This window comes from Myotis brandtii, unplaced genomic scaffold (genome assembly GCF_000412655.1).
Source record: "Myotis brandtii unplaced genomic scaffold, ASM41265v1 scaffold62, whole genome shotgun sequence".
Lineage (NCBI taxonomy): Eukaryota > Metazoa > Chordata > Mammalia > Chiroptera > Vespertilionidae > Myotis > Myotis brandtii.
The window spans coordinates 1,994,674-2,009,897 of record NW_005370366.1 but is presented as its reverse complement, the minus strand read 5'-3'; positions in this window follow the sequence as shown (position 1 = coordinate 2,009,897).

The window sequence follows — 15,224 nt, the reverse complement described above, 5'->3', positions numbered from 1 at the left end:
CCCCGCCTCCTCCCGAACTCGGGACAAAGTCCCGGAGGGGGCGGCTCCTTGCCGCCCGGCCCCCCAGCGCTCGGGCGGGGCGTACCCGACTCCGGGTTCCAGAGCTCCCTCGGGTTCCTGAATCCCCCCTAGTCTCCCGAAGCCCCGGGGACCCCAGGACCCCAGTGTCCCCAGCTCCCCGGGTCCCCAGGTCTCCCCGCCCCAGCCCCGGTCGGAGTCAGGGTCAGAACCTAGGGAGGATGCAGAACTCCGGGGTTTGGATCCCGGCGTTTAGGGGGTGGGGTCAAAGGATAGTTCTTGCTGTTGTTATTTCTACTGGGTCTCTCTCAGGAGTATATTTGAAGCTGGGCTTTAAGTTAAAAAAATTATTATTAGAGCAACAGGCATTCCCAACCATGTGAAGATTTATTTAGTTTTTAAATCCTCACCTGAGGATATGTTCCATTGGTTTTAGAAAGTGGAAGAGAGAGGGAAAGACAGAGAGAAACACATTGATTAGTTGCCTCCCGCTGGCGCCCTGACCAGGGCCCTGGCCGGGGAGGAGCCTGCAACGGAGGTACTTGTCCTTGACCGAACCGAACCGAACCTGGGACCCTTGGGTCTGCACACCCACACTCTATCCAATGAGCCAAACCGGCTAGGGCTAACCAGCCATGTGAAGCTTTAAGTTCAGGCCACAGAGGGTCCTGGTCCCTGCGGAGTTGCCCCAGGGCAGGTTCCCTCTTAAGGGAACAGAGGGTGAGGAGGTGGCATCGCCAGGTCTGGCCAAGTCTCCACTTCTTTCTCCCCAAAGCCTCGCAGATGAGCTTGACAACCGCCTCCTTGTTTCTCCATTTCATTTGGTCACTTTCAACAATATGTTCAGGGTGGGAGACGGGCCGGCAAGTGGGGGTCGAGCCAGGCTTTGCCAAGGGCCCGGGAGAAGCACCACTGGAGCTGTCCCTCCTGTGCCCTGCTGCTTCCTCCTCCCACAGGTGAGAAATCGCAAGGAGGTGACTCAGTTTGGGGTGGGGGAAGCCCAGATTGTTCCGCAAGGAAGGAAAGAGAACGAGTGAAGCCTATGACCTTCCTGACCCTACAGATGCCCTACTAAAGGGCCCAGTGCCAGAGCTTCTGGAGAAGATAGCCACAGCTGGTTCTTCTCCTAACGACTGACCTCGGAAGGAGTAAGGCATCACGGTTCACATCTGGTTGGGTATTTTGACGTCTGGAGACACAGGTGACAGAGAGTGGATATTCACAAAACAAGTGGATGGAGAATTGAAGTTGCAAGAGCAGACCATGTTGGGGACATTTGGCCTGGCCTCAGTGGAACCCTGTCCCTGCACAGAGCACCAGAGTGGAGACACGGCTGACTTGCCTTTACTTGAGTCCAGTTCTGTGTTAAGCAAAAGATGACGATGATTCATCCTGACTGGGCAGATCTGGTCTCAGGAATGAATTTCCATCATTGTCACCATGAGCTTGAGGGTTTTGACTTTTCTTTGTAAAACTGGCACCCATCGCCATGGGCCAACTTGAGCTGGTCTTGTACTGGTGCACAGGAGCCTTGTCCTGAGGTCACCACCCCGCCTTCCAGCTTTAAGTCTTAGTCTTTAAGGGTGTATTTCATGAAGAGACAAAGCCCCACAGCTGCTCAGCCCTGCTTGGCCCATCCAAGAGATTTGCTGACTCGACTGGTTAGGAATGACAAGGCCAAGCTGGGTGGAGTTCAGACACCTTGGTTTGAGCACACCTTGGGATGCAGTGAGAGGTGGCTACATGGACTGGGGGGCAGGGGCTAGCTATGGGGCCGTCCTTTAGTTTTCAAGACAGGACTGTTCAGGAGTCTGTTAGAGTCCTGGTGGGTTGGAGTGAAGGGAGGGTCCAGAACCACTGTAGGAACCCAGTTGATGAAGATGGTTTGCAAATGGAAAGTTGACTCACTTTCCCCATTGACAAATCTCACCATAGGACTTAATGTCTTCACCGTGATTGCAGGGTGCTGTTCAGCTGCCCTTTCCCTGTTTCCTCTTATTCTCCCGATTTGCATAATTAGTGTGTTAATTTGCATAATATGTGTTATTGGCGAATTGGATATTTAGCCACTTTGTATTTTAGGATATACAGCGCTACAATTCAGCACTTGGTTTTATTTTGTTGTGTGTGTTTCTGTTTTTCTGTGCTGGTGTTTTCTTCCTAACCAGATTTAGATTCTTCTAGGGCAGAAAATCTTGTGTGTATGTGTCCTCAAGAGTAGAGGAGAAAGAGGTAAATAGAAAAGGGTCTCAAGCTTGGAAATTTGAAGTTATCTCCAAATAAACTTAGACATATACACAATTACACAAATTACAGCACAAATTAATATTTTTATAAATCTTATAATTATTCTTGTGCGGAGCACTGTTTTGGTTAAAGGCAGTATTTATTAAATATAAACATTGAGAATTTGCCTTAATTTTGTCACTTTGTTTTCACGCATCTTCATCTTTTAACATACAGCCTCTAGAGCAGTGGTTCTCAACCTTCTGGCCCTTTAAAATACAGTTCCTCATGTTGTGACCCAACCATAAAATTATCTTCGTTGCTACTTCATAACTGTAATGTTGCTACTGTTATGAATCATAATGTAAATATCTGATATTCAGGATGGTCTTAGGCGACCCCTGTGAAAGGGTCGTTCGACTGCCAAAGGGGTCGAGACCCACAGGTTGAGAACCATTGCTCTAGAGGAAGCACTGCCCAGCTCTGCTGTGTTCCTTCCAGCGGTCCCAGCACCACAACACTGGGGTGCTCAGGGCTGCCTGCTGCCTGATTGGCACACCTTTGTCTCATTAACTTGTAGGCACTGAACAACTTAGAGTTTTTGACTTGGCTTTACGGTAAAAAGCAAAACAAAACGAAAAACTCAATTCTGGTGTCTCCTGGGAAGGTAGTGAATGAAACTGACCGAGGATTGTTAATTCCCAGGAGAGATCGCACACTTATCAAATGACTATTGATGATTAACTGACGAGGATCTGTTACAGCCACACCTGGTCACTTCAGAGTTTCAGAGGTACGTCTGACTACTATTTTCATGTACATTCATAGTCGCAAGCAGGTAAATCCCAGGTGTTTATAAGTGAGCTGAACCTTCATGCGGATATTTAAAGTGATGCAGTTGTCAAGTTATAAGCTATTTGGTATTTTAATTTGATAGTTCTGTTATAAATAAACCGAAAAGAAAGAAGTTGCTATGGTGCAAGAAGTCAGTGGGAGACAAATACAATTTCTTAACATATTTGAATGAATGATTGCTTTTTAGCTACATAATAAGGCAACCCCTTGCATTCCCCCAGGAAGGGTACTCTATATGTACATAAAAATGTCTTAGTTACATATCTGACTCACGAATCATATGTAGGTGAGAGCATAAAATGTCTCGAGACAAGAAGAGACTTGTGAGAGAATGGAGGACCTGTTCAAACACTTAGCATTTTTAGAGCAAGTTAGGTCCTTTGAATCTCTCTTAGCTGTTAGTTATGAACACCATTAGCAATTGGTCTACACTCACCTTCTTGACTTTGCTGTTGTACTATTAATCAGATAAATATAATTGACTAAAAAAAAGAAAAAAATTAGACTTCTTCAAAAGAGCAGTGGGAAACAAGGTAGAATGAGCCCCTGGCATCTCTGAGTAATTAATAACAGCTTACACATGATGAATATCAGGGGTGGCCTACATATGACCATTTTTAATTTTTGTGATTACTTTGACAGAAAAACAGCATTTCACTATGATTTCTCTCTGCATCATTGACCCACATCCTCACTTATGGATTCTGAAAATTGTTAATGTCAAATCATTTAGGGAAAAAACACACACAAGTGTTACAGTCACAGAGTTAAACAACAACAACAACAACAACCCTTAGACTTCAACAATTTAATTGTCCTCTTCACTTTTAAATTAAAGATATCTCATAAAAAGCCCACCTCTTGAATTGCGACTAAAACTGTTACAAGGCTTTCCATTTTCCCCATTCTAATTTTATATTCACACATAAAATATTTTTGGGAAATTCGAGTTGCTGGACATTCTCAGTTGCAAGCCAAGGGTAAAGTAAGTCTATTTCCTTGACTTTACTGTATATGCTCTTTTACGACCATTTAAGCAGATTGTGAAGAAATTACAAAGTTTCTTCCGAATGTGTTTGTATCAAAAGCACATTTCAGCCAGAAATGAATGAAAAGCTGTAACTCCCTAGGCAAACTGGTAGGGAAAATTCACTTCCATTGAACATAAAAATTAAATTTTGTAAGCTATGGTGGCTTGTCAAAATGGAAACCGCATCCTTCACAAATTACAAAAGAAATTTCTACATTTTAGCTTGTGTTACAACAATATTGTGCTATATGTCATCTTGAAGAACTTTCAAAATAAGTTGGAGAATAGTAAACATCCATATTTTGAGCTGCTTTAGTAAAAAAAAAAAATTACAGACGTAAGTTTAACAAGCAATGATTCCCAGGTTATAGTATTTGATAGATGACAGCAGCTTTTCATGACATGCTAGTCTAGAATGTTCTGAATTTAAACTTGTCATTCTCTGGAAACCACCAACTACAAGGTTAGTTTTGCTCCTGAGGCTCCAGTCATATGGATGTTCTCTGACTTGGATATGAAGTCTTAGAATTCAGAACTGAGCTTGTGTGTTTGCTATTCATCTAAACTTCTCCTTAAACTGTTTCAGAGATGTTTTTGCTTTGAAGGAAGAAATACATATTGGTGTGGAGAATTCTCTGATCTAATCTTATCCCTAAATAAATCTCTTTGCCAGGAAAAACAAAACCTCACAAAACAAACAAAAAACTCACTTGCAATACCCTGAGAGTACAGTAGATGGCACTGGGCAGACTTGCTTTGTAAAATGCACATCCGTGGAAGATAGTGGGATAAAAATGGAAAATATTTTCTTCTAGTGTTGCTTGTCCTGACCTCATTAGTAGGCTGGGACATAAATTTCTATCCTCCCCCCCCCAATCAAATGAAATATAATAAAATAGAAAATGTCAGAAAGCATTGTTCTTAGTAAGGGTTAAGTAATGTTTTTTGAAATGTTTGTTTTGTGTGTGTGTTTTTCATACTCATTTGTGTGCTGAACCCAATGTAAAGTGTACTTCTTTCTGCATATCTCCATCACAAAAGGTCAGAAAGCCACTGTTCTATTCCATTCCCAGGGCATATCACAATGGCCTCAGGTGAAAGGTGCTGTTACTGAGAGGTCAGACATGGAGGCTCTAAGAGCAGCCCTTTGCTCTGCTGTGCCTTTTTTGAGCTCACAGCCCAGTGATCCCAGAAACTGAAAGCTGGTGGAATTTATTGATGGTTAGGCTGCTTAATAATCTTAATTCATCCTAGAGAAGGACCTCCTTCCATTAGACTTCCATTCCCCAGTGCTCATCTGTGATCTGAGGACGTTGGATTCATGGGGTGCATGAGAAGCAATAGCAGCATTCTATTAGGTCTTTTAGCACCTTAATAAGATTACTTGCCTAATATATATATTGGTTTGATATCTAGTATGATCTGTGCTCAAAAGTCATGGATCAGCCATTTTAATGGGCCAAATGGAGACTTTAATATATTTTTTTAATTTAAAGAACCAGATAGAGACTTTTAAAGTCAAAAGTATAGATTGGATAATTGTGCTATGGGAAAGAGGAGGCAGTAAATATAATGCCTTTTATTTTTTCCTTATTGCTTTGAAATAAATAAGTGATGGTTTTGGACTACTCTTTTATTGTGATATGGGGGCTCCTGTACATATTGTGCAATGTTGGTGGAGATGGTATTTGTCAATCTGGAGGATCATGGTATCATCATCTCAATCACCATCTGGCGGGAAACATTCATTTTTTTTTTTTTACAGGCTACATGACTTTGCATACTAGATTATTAGGTCAGTAGGCCTTGGAAAGACAAAGTTCTTACTTACAATTTACCAAAGGAAAAAAAAATAGACTGTTGTAGAAGTATCATGCTTAAATGACTAATTTAGATTGTGTAACTGACACACAAAAACACAAAAAGCATAAATGAAGGCATCTCTAGGTGTAACCCAAAGCAAAGGTCACTGTGTTAATTATTTACCCACAACTACTTGATATCTTGAAATGTGCCAAATCCTTTTGTTTATTTCATCGTATAATTTTATAAGAAAAGTATTTTTCATCCTATTCTATAGATATGGAAACTAAGTCTTAAGAATCCAGAAATTTAAAAAAACAATGAGGTGACCATTTTTACTAATTTCTTTTGTGTATTTTAAGAATTTCTTTGTATATATGAATGTGATTGAATCTGTGTGTGACTCAAATCTATATGAATATAGATGACTTTTCTTTCCTCTTTTACACAAAAGGTAAAGCATTGTGTATATTGTCCTATACTTCGCTTTTCTCACTTAATATATCATGAGAAACATTTTGTACAAGTAATAATGAGCTTCCTCATTCTTTCACACAGTTTATAGTATTCCTTTATATAATTATGTAATTTAATAAAAAATTCTCTATTGATAGCCATTTGGGTTGTTTCTAATCCTTTGCTGTTACAAACAACACTATGGCTTCTGTTTCCACTTAGGATATAGGATGTAAAACACCATTATTCCTATGGTAACCATAACAAAAAACCTGCTAAAAGGGAAAACCATACTTTTCCATAGCAATTATGAAAGAACTGTGAACAGAATAAACTTCAATGAACTAAATTACAGGGAGCAATGGTGATCAGAGAGCCACAGCTACTTCCATATCTGGGGGAAGTGCTTGGGAAGATGGAGAAGCAGGCCTCCTATAAATGAAGAGACTTTATAGAGTTGAGGAAGAATCAGCCAAAATCCTAATAATACTATGGGTTGCCACATGGATTGGAATTTTAAAATGCCTCAAATACAAAATAAATTGTTTGGCTCAACAATCACTACCACCCTGCCCCCAATTTTACTGCAAAAGTGGCAGTGTAGGCAAGGCTGAAAAACAGAGAATTGCACAATTTCACAGTGGTTGAATTTTGGAGTGGTGCTGGAGCTGAAGGCAAGGTGAGCCAAAACTACATGATGGCTATGTCTCAACCTCCTTCCTAGTTCAAACACTGACAAAATCAAAGAGACTAGCTACTCCACAGTGGGGGTGTAGGAAATCGAAGTTGGACTGAAGGGCAAAGTGGAATTTCCTTGTTTTTATTAGATAGCAGAGGTACACTCAATTTTATTAACACTACTGATAAGTCTCAGATCAAATTGATACTTGATGAAATCTGAATGATCAAGTACTCATTCTAGCCACCTTTCAGAGAAAAAGACTTGTACCCACTGGGAAAAAACACACACACGCACACAAAGGAACAAAACAGCCCTGGTGATTCTCTCATATGCAATGTCCAACACTGAGTGAAAAAATTATAAGACACATGAAGAAATAGGAGAATAAGACCCATAATAAGGAGGAAAAAAACACTCATTAGAAGCAGACTCACAGGTAGGTTGAAAGATTTGTCCAGGTGACTTTGATATCTGGCAACACATCAGTAAGACCTATTCTAGAAGTTTCCCTTTCCCACTTCCAATATAATAATTCTCAACAAAATATCATAGTACTTCCAACTTTTGTAGATGTTTATACTTTCAACTTTTAAAGATAGGACTTTTGAGCATCATTTTTATCCAATGGTTATGTTACTAACAATAATAAGCTACTGCTTTTATTCATGTCAAACCACACAGGTCACTTTTACCCTTGCCTTTGTTTACCTTCTTCCCACCTTCCTTCCACCAAGTCTAGGCCCTGGGTTTAGTGTCTGAGGGCAGAAAATGAGGCAAATGCTGTCAAGAAGACCTGAGACTTGGTGTCCACATCCTTCCATTTCTCTATCACTCTGAGGCAGTGTAGCAGGGCAGAGGGTCAGTGACACCTGAATTTGAGGCTTTGCTCTTTTCCTCAGAGTCTGTTCTCTCTGTGTAAGATGAGGGTCAGTACTTCCACTGTGTACAATGTCTAGTTTGGCACCAGGCTTGCAGGAGGTGCTTGAGAAGTTAGGATCTCCAATTTAAAGAGATTCACTTTGCATGAAGGAAGAAGTAAGACTTGGAGGAAGAAATAGCAAGAGCCAGAAATCTACCTACCTCCATCCTCTGCCCTGGGCTCGCCTTGTATCTGTGCCCAAGACTCTCTGTCAGTCCAGGAGGTACAGCCACTCTGATACAGAGCAAATGGGGACACTGGGTCCTCACCTTGTGATGGGCTTGGCTTCTGACCTTTTGTCTGTATCAGAGAAGATAAGGGAGAACATTTTGAAAGAAAGGAGAAAGAAGATAGCCACAGAAAAACAAAGCAAAGGAGCTGGCAAAGAAAGAAGTGAGGCCTGTGGCACCAAAGGAAGCAGAAATGGATAAACTAAGTAGGATAAAGACAGAAAGCAGATCCTGAAAAGAATTTATCAGAAGTCTTTAATGTGGTTTTATTTGTGAGGAGAGTGATGAGTGACTTCAGGGTGTGAGAGAGAACCGCTTATCTGAAGTCTGGAGACCAGGCTGACTGACCATGGAGGTTGCCCTTTGTGTACAGCAGAGGCAAGGGCTGGGCAGAACAGGGCCACCACAGGGAGGGAAGGGTGTGATTGACTAAGCCCAGCCCCTTCCCCATGTAGGACAAGTTGCTGAAAGGACAAACTCATGTTTTGAGTCCATAGGGCTGAAGAGAGGTGAATCAACATGTAGTGTTAATACAACCATTTTTATTATCCTGTGACTGAACGTGAAAGACTTACAGATGCATTTCCAGAGAGGAAATATTTCAGAGATACAGCTATTTTCAAGGAGCCTGCTTGAAATGCCAAGTATCTGTTTCTGAAGACCAGCTTGATGCTAACGGGAGGGAATGTCTGAATGCAGGTTCTCCACTCCCCTTCCAGGTGACTGAATTAGACCCTCTGGAGTGGGCTTGGGACGAGCATTTTATGATTTCACCAAGCGATTCCTGGGCACGCTGAAATTTGACAAGTTTGCCTGCTCCACAGGAACCAGAAACAAAGCTGGCTGTATAAAAACCAACTCAGAAGTCTGTTAAAAATACAGATTCTTGGTACAGATTCTTGGGCTGTGGGACCAGAGAGTCTGATTTAGTAGGTTTGGGAAACCATGGTCTGTAGTTTATATTAATTTGGTCCTTATGATTTTATAACCATGCTATTAGCACTATTTTGACAGATGTGTTTCAGGGGAGACTTAAGATGTTGACCCTATTAATGTTAACTTCAGTTGGAGGGGTGTCCATCTTTTGCTAGGATTATACCTGTGGTGGATGGGGAGGAGGCACAATATGACAATTTCAAGTTCCAAGTATCTGGTAAGTAGGCTAGAGCATCTCTTTGGTCTTAATGCTAAATCCAGTGTTTGGAAGCCCCTTTTATGATCAGAATCTAGATCATTCATAGGTTTTTTTTTAGGGCTGAAGTTCAAGCAGAAACACTCAATTCTCTCTCCAGTATGCCTCCCATTCTCTGAACATTGATAACCAGTCAAAAGAGACTGTCTTAAGTTGTAGTAATATGTTTTGAATAGAATACTAATCTCTTAGTAAGAGATTAGTAAGGGTAACAACATACAAAGAAATAATTACTTATAGCTTTGTGCTAACTATAATTTAAAATACCACATTAATCCTGAATCTATAAATATATAAGTTATTTTAGCAGAAAAACTAGAAATAAATTATTTTAGTGCCTGTCTAATAAATCATACCCAGAAACAACTTAGGTGAAAAAGTACCTTTATGTTTCTGAGGTTGTTTAATGATGGAATCTCTGAGGTCTATAGTTTTATCTTTAGAAAGATTTGTGGCCATAGTTTTACAATTAATTTAATTCCTCATCTTGGTGAGTTTTTCCCACTGCACTCTGACATCTGAATAGTTTCTTATTTTAAAAAAATATATTTTTATTGATTTCAGAGAGGAAGGGAGAGGGAGAGAGAGATAGAAACATCAATGATGAGAGAGAAGCATCGATAGGCTGCCTCCTGCACGCTCCACACCAGGGACCAAGCCTGCAACCCGGGCATGTGCCTCTTCTGGAATCAAACCCAAGACCCCTAAGTCCGCAGGCTGACACTCCATCCACTGAGCCAAACCGGCTAGGGCCATTTGAATAGTTTCAAGGCATTCTGTCACTTCAACCTTTTCCCCTCTTAGAATGACCTCAAAAGGCCTTGGCTGGCCACACTCAGTTCTTCCATCAGCATTCACCTAAGTACTCCAGTGGGTAAGAGAAACCATGGCAACAGCAGTGCTGGCAATTAGGGAAGTTGCTCACAAAAAGGATTAATATTCAAGATTCAAATTATTTCCACATACGTTTATTGATGCTCACTATGTGAAGGGATATATTTTGGGAGTAAAGGGGACTGGCTGTCCTTTGTCCAGGAGCCCCCATCCTAGTGGAGAAGTGAGGAGATCACTCAAGCACAAATGCCCACAGGGTGACCCTGGAGGGGGAGGTGAGGAGGAAGAGGTTCTGCCTGGGGTGAAGCAGAGGGAGTTTTTGGAATGAAGACTTTGAACTAGTCTAGAACAGGCTGGAGGAGGGGCAGGCAGAGGGGACATTCCAGGCAGGAAAGAGCCTAGAGGTAGGGATAAGTGAGCAGCCCTCGGGAAACAGTGAGAAATTTGAGCATACATGCTAATGTTAGAGGACTTGATGTCATACTATCTATCGGTTTATAGAAAATAAAAAGGATGGAAGAACATATTAAGTAACAGCAGAAATATGCAATCAGCAAAGTCTAGGCTGTGAGAAACTGGGAGACAAATGACCCAGATTCTGAGAGAAAAAAGAAAATTGCAAAAAAAGAAAAAGAAGTGGAAGGAAACCAATAGATTAAAGAGATTTAAGAGACCAATTACAATATATGGATTTCACTGATTTCTATTCAAACTGCTATTTAAAAAGAAAGGAAATTTTTACTCTGGGAAGCTGCTTGATGTACTTTTCCCTATACTTCTGGCTAAGTACAACTAAAATCCTGGAAATTATATAAAAACAAACATAAGAAGTCTGAGAGTTGGAGAGAAGAAGGTAGACCAGGTAGGGACCTTAGGTGGGGGAATGGTTGCCTGTTGTTTTTGCCTCGTAAGTACCAAACTGAAGAAGGCAGTAATCCAAAAAAACAATGGGTCCAGACAAAAACAAAAAAACTCAAACAACACAAGAAAAGCCTGCTCTCTAGTCAAAGGACCAGGAAAAGGGAAGCCTAGTAACTCAGAAAAGTTTTAGATAATAACTGCTCTACACCAGTTAAACATAATAGAAAAAATATGCCTCCACTCAACAATAGCAAAGAGGGAACCTAGACAACCTGTGAACCCTGAGGAGCGGGGAGCATCTACTAAGAAGGGCTCCTGGTGGCTAACTGGGCTCAAATTTATAAAGCAGAGGCCTACACCCATTTCTTCACAGGGGTCTCTCATGCTAAACTGCACTTCAGGGAAAAGCCTACACTGAACTTCCTACCTCTCTGCTGAACTGCCTGCCTGCACTGTGTTTCTGCCATCTGTGCCAGCCCTTAGAAAAGAGTTCCTGGAATCCTATTTCAGCCAATAGGACTGAGGCTTCCCCATCCAACCAGAGCATTGCAGCTCTGACCAATCAGAGCAGACCAATTAGGGCAGTGTCTTTTGGACCAATCAAACTATGAAGATTTGGCATCCTCATTTGCATGAGGACAGACCAATCAGGAACCAAGGGTGGGACTTCTTTTTTTTAAAAAATTCTTTATTATTTAAAGTATTACATATAGTATTACATATGTTTCCTTTTCCCCCCATTGACCTCTCCCTAGCCACCCCCACACCCCAGCACATGCCCTCACCCTCCTAGTGTCTGTTTCCATTGGTTATGCTTACATGCATGCATACAAGTCCTTTGGTTGATTTCTTACCCCCTTTCTCCCTTCCCTGCCTTCCCCTCTGAAGTTGGACAGTCTGTTTGATGATTCTCTGTCTCTGAATCTATTTTTGTTCATCAGTTTATGTCGTTCATTATATTCCACAAATGAGTGAGATCATGTGATATTTATCTTTCTCTGACTGGCTTATTTCACTTAGCATAATGCTCTCCATGTCCATCCATGCTGTTGTGAATGGTAAGAGTTCTTTCTTTTTTACAGCAGCGTAGTATTCCATTGTATAGATGTACCACATTTTTTTTTAATCCACTCATCTGCTGATGGGCACTTAGGCTGTTTCCAAATCTTGGCTATTGTAAATTGTGCTGCTATGACCATAGGGGTGCATATGTCCTTTCTGATTGGTGTTTCTGATTTCTTGGGCTATATTCCTAGAAGTGGGATCATTGGGTCAAATGGGAGTTCCATATTTAATTTTTTGAGGAAACTCCATACTGTTTTCCACAGTGGCTGCACCAGTCTGCATTCCCATCAGCAGCACACGAGGGTTCCCTAGTGGGACTTCTGTCCATTTAAGCCAGCTCCCCTCTGGCTTGGGGAGAGCACTTTCCCTTTCTACCAGAGCAGAGTGAAGCAGACTGGGTCAGACGGGTGCAGAGTGGAGCACAGCAGAGTGAAGCAGACTATCCTGCAGTGGAGCAGACCAGCACAATGCAAGGTATGGAGCAGAGCAGTTCATCAAGGAGCGGAGTAGAGTCATGTAGCCTGAGAGGGGCCTGGCCCCAGAGCTGTCCTGCAGCTGTGCTGTATCACATTTGAGCTGTTTTACACTGAAGAAAGTTTTCTTCTTCACTGCACCTCAAATTGCGGATTCTTGTTGGTGTTAAATTGGCACCAGTGACCATTGGTGACATGCCTTAGTGAGATTTTCATGAGGTGATGTCAGAGAAGGTAAAGATAAAGCTGAGGCTTTCACCCCACTGGATGGTAACAAGGCTCCATACCCTGTGGCAGTGGTTCTCAACCTTCCTAATGCCGCAACCCTTTAATACAGTTCCTCATGTATGGAAACTAGAGGCCCAGTGCACAAAAATTTGTGCACTCGGGGGGGTCCCTCAGCCCTGCCTGTGCCCTCTCGCAGTCTGGGACCCCTTGGGGGATGTCCACCTGCTGGCTTAGGCCCGCTCCCCAGAGGATCAGGCCTAAGCTGGCAGTCAGACATCCCTCTGGCAGCCCAGGAGCCCTTGGGGGATGTCCACTTGCCAGCAGGGAGCAGGCCCAAGCTGCAGTCGGACATCCTTAGCACTGCTGAGGAGGCAGGAGAGGCTTCCGCCACCACCGCTGTGCTGGCAGCTGTCAGCCTGGCTTGTGGCTGAGCAGAGCTCCCCCTGTGGGAGCGCACTGACCACCAGGGGGAAGCTCCTGCATTGAGCGTCTGCCCCCTGGTGATCAGTGTGTGTCATAGTGACCAGTCATTCCCAGTCGTTCTGCTGTCAGGGTCAATTTGCATATTACCCTTTTAGTATATAAAATATCTGATATGCAGGATGTATTTTCATTGTTAAAAATTGAACATAATTAAAGCATAGTGATTAATCACAAAAACAATATGTAATTATATATGTGTTTTCCGATGGCCTTAGGCAACCCCTGTGAAAGGGTCGTTCGACCCCCAAAGGGGTCACGACCCACAGGTTGAGAACCGCTGCCCTGTGGTGTCAGTGGAGACCAAGTCAGGAGCCTGCACCCCACCTCTACCTGGCACCTTTCCCTCTCTCCTGGGTTGGGTCAGTGGAGGCCTGGTGGAGAGTCAGGACTTTCATCATTGCCCACTAGTAATCAGGCCACCCCTACCCACTAGGTATCAGTGAATACCCCATGGGAGCTAAAGCTCCCTCCCCTGCCCAGCAACAACAAGAAGCTCTCCTCATCTCATATGTCAACAGAGGCCAAGTGAAAAACCTGAACTTTTACCTTCCCCTGACAGTAACAAGGTGATACCCATCCTCTTCTGTTCTGGAATGGTGTCAGAGAAAGCAAGCTAAAACACACGGCTTACATGAGATTCAGTGTCTCATAATATACTACCTGAAATATGCAGGTTCCAATCAGAAATCCCTTGTCATACCAAGAAGATTTCAAACTGAATGAAAAAAGCAAACAAACCAATATATACTAAAGCCACAATGACAGAAATATTAAAATAATCTGACAAAGATTTTAAATGTCATGAGAAAAATACTTCAATGAGCAATTACAAGCATGTTTGAAACAATGAAAAAATAGACAATCTGAGCAAGAAATAGAAAGTATAAACAAGAACCAAATGAAAATCTTGGTACTAAAAAATATAATAACCAAAATAAAATGCTCAGTGGGTGGGCTCAACAGTAGATGGGTGAAAGAGAGGAAATAATTGGTAGGCTAAAGAAATAAAACCCACTTGATCTGAACAAGAGAGAGAATATAGATCGGAAAACAGGAACCTCTATTTCTACAACAGAAGCCCAAATATTTGTGTCATTGGAATCCCAGAAGGAGAGGAGAACAAGGGCAGGACTTAAAATGTACTCAAAAAAATAATGGCTGAAAGATTTCCAAATTTAGCTAGAGATATAAATCTACAGGTTGAAGAAGTTAAGCCCACATTGGACAAACTCAAAGTAACCATGCCAAGACCACATCATAATTAAACTTGGGAAAAGTAAAGTAAAATAAAATTTTGCCTTGGTCACCAGTGTTCTAAGTGCTTAGAGTGTCGGCCCATGTGCTAAAGGGTCTTGGGTTCGATAACTGGTCAAGGACACATACCTGGGTTGCAAGTTCGCTCCCCACCCCTGATTGGGGCATATGCGGGAGGCAACCAATTAATGTGTTTCTCTCATATCAATACTTCTCTCTCTCTCTATCTCTCCCCCTCTCTCTCCCCCTTCTCTCTCCCTCTCTCTCTCTCTTCTTGCCTCCCTCCCTTCCTCTCCCCCTCCCTCCATTCCATCATCCTCTTTCTGAGAAGCAATGGGAAAAATATCCTTGGTTGAGGATATATATATATATATATATATTTGAGGTTCGATGCATGAAATTCATGCATGGGCCTTCGGCCCTGGCCCGGGCCCACCACCACCACAGCAGCCAGGGGCCTCTGCTGCCTCTGTTGCCTCTGCTGTGGCCCCCCGCCCACTGCAGCTTTGTCCGGAAGGAAGGACATCGGTCAAATTAGCATATTACACTTTTATTATTGTAGACTAGAGGCCCGGTGCACAGAAATTTGTGCACTGGCGGGGGGGGGGGGTCCCT